This window comes from Moschus berezovskii, chromosome 9 (genome assembly GCF_049115385.1).
Source record: "Moschus berezovskii isolate FMDL1 chromosome 9, NW_MosBer_1.0, whole genome shotgun sequence".
Lineage (NCBI taxonomy): Eukaryota > Metazoa > Chordata > Mammalia > Artiodactyla > Moschidae > Moschus > Moschus berezovskii.
The window spans coordinates 76,722,155-76,730,202 of NC_142468.1; the positions used below are offsets into that span (position 1 = coordinate 76,722,155).

The window sequence follows — 8,048 nt, forward strand, 5'->3', positions numbered from 1 at the left end:
GCGGATTCATGTCAATGTATGGCAAAACCAACCAATGTAATATTGTAAAATAATTAGTCTCCAATAAAAATAAAAATATAAAAATAGAAAATAAAAACATTAAAAACACTGTTTAAAAAATCAAATACACTCTATTTAAAAACAACAGTACACTGGTCTATTGAACATTGTGTATTTATTATTTTTTCCCTTGCATGCAATCTTGGACTATATTTCAACTTAAATAAGAAAGCCCAAAAATATAATACCTCTTTTGAAAAACATAGATGTAAAGGGACAACTTTATTTACAGAAATACATCAAAGATTAATAATTGGCACAAATCCAATATTTTAGCATTAGTTAATATTAAGTTAATTGACACATCCTATTACAGTATTAAAACCATGGCTTTAAGTTCAAGTAGGCACAACTATTTATATTTCAGTAAGCCTGAAATTTTAATCATGTTTAAAACAACAGCAACAATAATAGTATAATTAGCTAGTACTCATAAACCCTTTCGAGTGCTAAGCACTGCTGGTTAAATGTATATGTGTTTTTATTTTCACAACATCCCAAATGGTTAAATACACGATAAAATTTCCACATTTTATGATGAAGAAATTGAGTTTTAGAAACATCAAAAATACATGCTCAGGGTTACACAAGAAATAAACTGGTGGGACTGGAATTCAACCTACAACAGATGGAACCTATCTATTGCTAAATACATGTCCCTCAAAGACAGAGAAACAGATCTTGTACTTTAATGGATCTCCAGCACCCAACAAGGGCCTTAAGCAGAGTAGATATTCAGCAACTGATTACTGAATTAAAATGAAAGTTTTAGACCTGAGGTTTATATTTAAAAATAAAGATGATAATTTTTGCTAAAGAATGTATATGAGGCAAAAGTATATTTCTACCTTAACCGTTTTTCATTTGTCTAACTGACTTTGAAGCAAGAAGGAAGAATTTATGATTTGGTTAAAATTAACAGTATTTCAAATTAAAAATGTGATTTCATACCTAGTCCAAATGCTACATTTGTCCCTAAACTGCACATTAGTTAACTTCAGATATTAAATATTTGGCTTGGTTTATGTTGAAGCATGTCAAAACATTAAAAGTCTGAGATAAATGAAAGAAACTATTAATGCCACTTCTTTCTTTGCAAGGCAGGGGCTTGTGTTTTTCTCCTGGAACTTACAAACTGTCATAATCCACCATGACAGGTTTTTTCCTGAACTCTTTTCATATACCTCAGTCAACTTAAGGAGATGCAACCTATCAGTATATTGTTATTCAGAGAAAACTCAAAGTATTAGGGAATTGTATCTAGTTTTTCCATGCCACCCCCTTTTAGCAGTGGAAAACTGGAAAGTGTTTTATTGTTTTTCTGCTGTACATCTTAAGCCACAATATTACAGAGATCCTAAAACTGAATATCAAGTTTTGTGTTTGACAAATAGTGGTTGCTGCTGCTGCTGCTAAGTCACTTCAGTCGTGTCCGACTCTGTGTGACCCCACAGACGGCAGCCGACCAGGCTCCCCGGTCCCTGGGATTCTCCAGGCAAGAACACTGGAGTGGGTTGCCACCTCCTTCTCCAATGTGGTTATACTTATACAATTGTTCTTCAAATACATACTTATTAAAAATGAAGTACAGTTTAGATAGAAGTCTACCTTGGTGAGAAGAAAAAATGAAATGACATTTTGAGAAACCATTCTGTCCATTTTCTACAAAATCATTACAATGGGCAATTACATTTATTATCTTCATGTTACAGATTAAAAAAGGAATAAAGAGGTAAAGTGACTCTCCAGAATAATACAACTAGGAAATGACAAATCCAAGATCTAATTCTAAGTCTCATGTATGTTTAGAGCAATGAGCTTTGCGCCTTAATGGTGATTCAGCCTCTAGCTTCATGGATTCTCTAGACTTTAGGTTCTTCAACTGTGAGGGAAATTGTTTGACCAGCTGATTTTCAAAGACTTTCTTGTAATTAAAAAAACATATTCAGCATAATATTTAATATACCAAATTAGGAAGAATTTTGCAATATAGTTCTTAAACAATTACCATCTTTTCTTCCCACAGGCTACCTTATATTGTATACTCACACTGAGACTAATAATAATTGGGGAAAATTTATTTGGAAATGAAAAATTTATCATGAATTTAATAGTTTATAATTTTTCAAACATTTAGTCTGGGGTATTAATAAATTCATCAGATCTAAGATAGCAAACCAGGTTTTGAAAGCCAGTCAGATTTGAGTAGTTTACTTTCTATGGTTTAAGCTTTACAATTGATGTTTGATTAATTATTTGCTATATCAAGTGTGATAGTGATCTACATACTTATTGAGAAAAGGTATTATTAAATCTTGTATCCTCTGAACTGTTCTCTTTTGTTCAAAGTTGACTCAGAACTCAAACAGTTGTATCCACTGAATCAAGATTGTTCAACAATATTCGAAAGAGCTTCTTCATAATATAAATTTTCCACAAAAATATTCCAATGCCATGAAAACACCTGTTATGTCCAATATTCTTAATTTAAGTTCCGCAAGTGGACAGCGTCAGAATACCATAACACTTTGAGTGAGAATGTTCTGGGTTAAAAGACAAAAGAGCAATATTTTATTTCAGGCTTCTCTAAGAACCTGGATCTATGTTTCTAGGATTCAGAAGTCTATGAATTCCTGAATTTATGTTCACAATTTTGATAATATGTGCATTTTCCATAAAGATAACCTATACATTTCAACAGATTTTCAAATGGATCCATAATTGCAAAAGACTGGCAAACATAGCACTAACATTTAGGCATGATCCTTCACATCTCTCAATTTTAACTTCTGATTTTCATGAATTTAGACTAAATGACTTGAAAGATTCTAACTTTAATTTTCTATTGTTCTGAGAACAAAACATGATACTAAATCTCAGGTAGGAGCTCTTTGCTCATTGTACTGAATGTATTGGAGTAGTTTTCCCAAGAGTTAAATATTGGTTACTTAGTTTCTTCTTCACAGCTGTTTTCACTTCCTGGTTTCTCAGAGTATAGATAAGTGGATTCAGAAAAGGGGTAAAGATGGTGTAGAAAACAGAGAGAACTTTGTCCACCAGGTAGTCTGTGAAAGGCCACACATAGATAAAGATGCAGGGCCCAAAGAACATCAACACAACTATGAAATGTGCAGTGCAGGTAGAAAAAGCCTTAGATGATCCAGTGGAGGAGTGGTTCTTGATAGTGACCAGAACAGTGATGTAGGAAGTGAGCAAAAGCAGAAAACTTACAAGAGCAATCACACCACTGGTTGAAATCATGAAGATTCCAAGAACATATATGTCTACACATGCCAGCTGGATGACCAAAGGAAGGTCACAGAAGAGACTGTCTACAACATTGGAACCACAAAAGGGTAAATAGAGAGTAAAGCTAACTGGCTCATTGTATGCAAGAAGTCCACTGTCGAAGAAGTTGCCACAAGCCCAACACATACTCTTTGGCTCATAATTGATGAATAATGGAGAGGTTTGCATATGGCAATGTACCTGTCAAGAGACATGGAGATGAGCAGCACAATTTCAGTCCCAGTGAAGAGGTGCAAAAAGAAGATCTGAGAAATGCATCCCTCAAAGGAGATGGTCTTGTGCTGAGCAAAGAAGTCATGATCATCTTTGGAGTGGCAAAGGAAGACAGACACATGTCGATGAGAGACAGGTTGCTGAGCAGGAAGTACATGGGGGAGTGAAGGTGTGGGGTGGACAGTACCGTGAGCAAAATCAGGCAATTGCCCAACATGGTCATTAAGTAGAAAACAGAAAACATCACAAAAAGGAAAATCTGGAGCTGAGGAGAATCAGTAAGTCCAAGTAACACAAATTCAGACACTCTGGAATGGTTGATTCCCTCCATTGATCTGCAGGCTCTGGTCTATAATGACAAAATGGTACACAATGACAGCATTAGAAAATGCAATACTTCTACAATTACACATGAAGGAGTTATAATATCAGTTAATAATTAACTAGAATATTGATTACCTAAAATCTAACTACTAACTAGCTCAGTAAATATTTTTCTTTTTGGAACCACTGAACAATCTGTGTCAGATATCACTACAAATGGAAAACTTCTTGGTTTGATCACCATCAAGTACATGCTGGATTATACTCATCACATACCTATACAAAAATATTCTTTTCTGAATACTGGCTGAGGAGTCACATAATCCATAGTCACAGAGGAAGCGTACACTCAGTAATTGGGTTCTACTTAACAAGTAAGGTAAATAAAAATTTTCATGGGGGTGAACCTCTCAAAGTTTTCTGTTAAACCAAAAAAATGAAATTTATGTTTGATCCACTATTGCTAAAACCCTGGATTTAAATAACAGTTTAATGTACTGATTTCAGGAAGCCTATTTCTTATCCTAGGAGGATGATAAATGATTTTTCCTTTAAGTAAATTTCTGTTTTCGCAGCTACAAAAAATTCCACTTTCTTTCTAATTTCATTCATACGTTTTCAAACTGTTTTGCTAGGACTGGCAAGTACTATTTTAACTATTAATATATAAATGATTAATTTCTTAGTTCTGTAAAATTACAGATGATCAAAATGCATACCTATAACATATGAGTTACTCTCAAGTTTTTATCTTACGATCGCACAGAAACATTTTTTTTAAAGGAAGAGAAAACCCCTCCTCTGTTTCTCCACATGTTACTCAAACAAAGCTAATTTTTTAGACTAGAAAAAGGAGAAAGAAAAATTCCAGGCCAAATCCAGGAAATACATGGATACAAGATGAGTATCAAGGCTTTTGTAGTACCAGCATGTAAGATCCTCAAAGCCAAACAAAGCAAGCAAACGAAAAAACCCACATTGATGATGGTATGTCAAAGTGATACCAGAGGCAACTGAAAGAAAAAAAAAAAAGATTAAAGACTCAGACTCATTTTTCAAAATTGAATTTTTGATTTACAGCAGATTGCAAATTCTACAAATATCTCCTGTGACCTTCTGTTTTGCCATATTGGAAGAAAATCTGGCTTCATCCTCATTTATGTGCAAATATTCAAATTATCCTGTCAGTGTTGATAAATATTTTAGATTTGTCAGAGAACAATATTCCACAAATCTGAAAACTGAACTATGGGAAAGTTGTTAAGAGGGTTAAAGGGTTCTTAACCTGCGGTGTGACTTTGCTCATACCTTAGTAGCCTTTCTAAGATTTTACCTCTTTACCTATGAGAATTCAAGTAGATAGTCTTTATATTGGAGAAGGAAATGGCAACCCACTCCAGTGTTCTTGCCTGGAGAATCCCAGGGACGGGGGAGCCTGGTGGGCTTCCGTCTATGGGCTCACACAGAGTCGGACACGACTGAAGTGACTTAGCAGTAGCAGCTTAGCAGTCTTTATAAAGCATTAAGCATATGTCCTGGGCAACATTCCATAACTGTCTAGTTTTCAAAATTCAATACTGCTCATAAATAATTAGCTTATTTTATTTCATGAATAGTAATAATAATAATTTCAGTAAAAATATTATCCTAGTATCAATTCAGTGATTTAGAAAGATATGGGCTTCCAAAATCATTTCATTTTTTTGAGGTTAAATTACTTCTTATAAAACTTATCGAAGTATCTTGATATATTAAAGACTAAAATTTCTCAGTCTCAGATATTTGAATATTTCTTCTATTTCCCTGATTTAATGATGTAATTAGTCATGACAAACACAAAAATTATGATACTTAATTTAGATTTATATACATATATAATGAATATGTTATGTATTCATTGTCTGGGAAATCCCACGGACAGAGGAGCCTGATGGGCTATAGTCCACTGGTCGCAAAGAGTCGGACGTGACTGAAGTGACTAATACATACACATATACACATTGTAAGTAAATAAACAGTTGTCAGTTTTTTTCCTCCTTTATGTTCAGAAAGAACTCTAAAGGCCTCTCTAATACCTGATTGGGGGCTTCACTTGTGGCTCAGTCACCCATCTTTATGTCTTCATATATATATATATATATATATGTGTGTGTGTGTGTGTGTGTGTGTGTGTGTGTGTGTATTTCCTTTACTACTCTATTATTTTGACTTCAGTTCAGTTCAGTTCAGTTGCTCAGTCGTGTCCGACTCTCCGCAACCCCATGAATCACAGCACGCCAGGCCTCCCTGTCCATCTTACACAGTTATTAAATGAAAATTGTCTGCTACCTGAGGAACACGAATTACAATTGCTTCTCAAAGTCCTTATATTATTTCTGGCTTTTAATCTACCAGCCATGCATCAGAAACCAAAAATATCATATTCTTCAAGATTCACAAACCTACTGAATCACCATAGTCCGTAGGAAGCATAAGAAGCCTAGAAGTGTGTATATATATTTTCTCCAGTCTTGCTACAAAAGGCACTAAAAATCAGAGGCATCTAGGAGGATCACAGATTAGGCACTACAATCTGCTTGCAGTGGGAGTTATTAAAATGCTGAGCTGACTTTTCCCAATGTTGCAAGAAAAGCTGTGAAGTCTATCTTTGCTAGTTAGTGTGGACTGACACTCATGATGAAGCAATTTTCATTAGAGAAAAAACACAACTGGGACCTGTCTTTAGAAGACCTTTGAGCAATCATTTAAGGAGCAAAACATTGCTTCTTTAATTACAGAAATATTCTCACCTTTATGCCCCAGTGTTCAATACCCCAATGTTGGAAAATCTCTCTTTTGAACTAAGGCACTTTGTCACCTGCATACTCTTGCTTACTTGAAGAATCATATAAAGAAAGAATCCTGCATTAAAGTTTCTGATGGGACATTGAAAATTAGTACAGGCTAATAATATAATGATAGCTGCTACTCAGGTAGATAAAATTTGGGGAAGGAGAAATTGGAAAGCTCAAAGTAACTGGAAGAAATGAAGTCAGGTACCTTGCAATAGCCTAGAAGAATGGTGTAAGAATTAAATTACACAAATAAACATAAAACTTTCGGTAGAATGCCTGGCACAGAGAAAATGATGAATAATATACGGTGGTAAGAATAGCAGAGGTGATTGTAAATATTAACATAATTTTTTGAAATGTTTATGACATAGAATTCAGGATGATACTAGCTGTGGAATCTCAACCCTAAACTATAACTGAGGGTCTGGTTATATTTACTTGAAGGTCAATCACTCATCTGTAGTTTGCTCTTCAAATACAATCATGTTTCCAAATTTCTTTAGTGATTTGAACTGTTCACAATTACCATAGCTAGCCTACATTCCTCCTAAGACAAGCAATGGAGCCCAAGAGAATCTTCCCTAGCTGACCACATCCCTTGCAACCTTTGAAATACAAAAAAAAAAAAAAAAAAGAAGATGAAACTTTTTTTTAAAGATATCTTTGTTCTCTTTCTGTTCTGTAAAAAGAAATAAAGAAAATGACTTAAAAAAAAAAAGCCAACCAACATAACAGTTGCAAAGATTCAGTAAATCCAAAATGTCTGCCCTGGTTTAAAACAAAAGAAAAGTGTATATAATAATTACTGGCTTTATCCTGGAAAGGATAAGAGGATTAACAGAAAAAATAATAGAAAGAAAACTTAGTTTAGGGCTTCCCAGATGGCGCTAGTGGTAAAGAACCCACCTGCCAATGCAGGAGATGTAAGAGACAAGGAGATCAATCCTGCGTGTTGATTGGAAGGACTGATGCTAAAGCTGAAACTCCAATACTTTGGCCACCTCATGCGACGAGTTGACTCACTGGAAAAGAGTCTGATGCTAGGAAGAATTGGGGGAGGGAGGAGACGGGGACGACAGAGAATGAGATGGCTGGATGGCATTACCGACTCGATGGACATGAGTTTGAGTGAACTCCGGGAGTTGGTAATGGACAGGGAGGCCTGGCGTGCTGTGATTCATGGGGTCGCAAAGAGTCGGACACGACTGAGCGACTGAACTGAACTGAACTGAACTGAAGACACAAGGGTTCGATCCCTGGATAGGGAAGATCCCCTGGAGAATGGTATGGCAATCCACTCCAGTATTT

At 35.2% G+C, this 8,048-nt stretch overlaps 1 pseudogene; it reads right to left on the bottom strand.

The window, feature by feature from the left end:
• Positions 1–2,955: 2,955 nt before the first annotated feature.
• Positions 2,956–3,913, bottom strand: LOC129562876 (olfactory receptor 4K2-like; annotated as a pseudogene).
• Between the last annotated feature and the right edge of the window lie 4,135 nt (positions 3,914–8,048).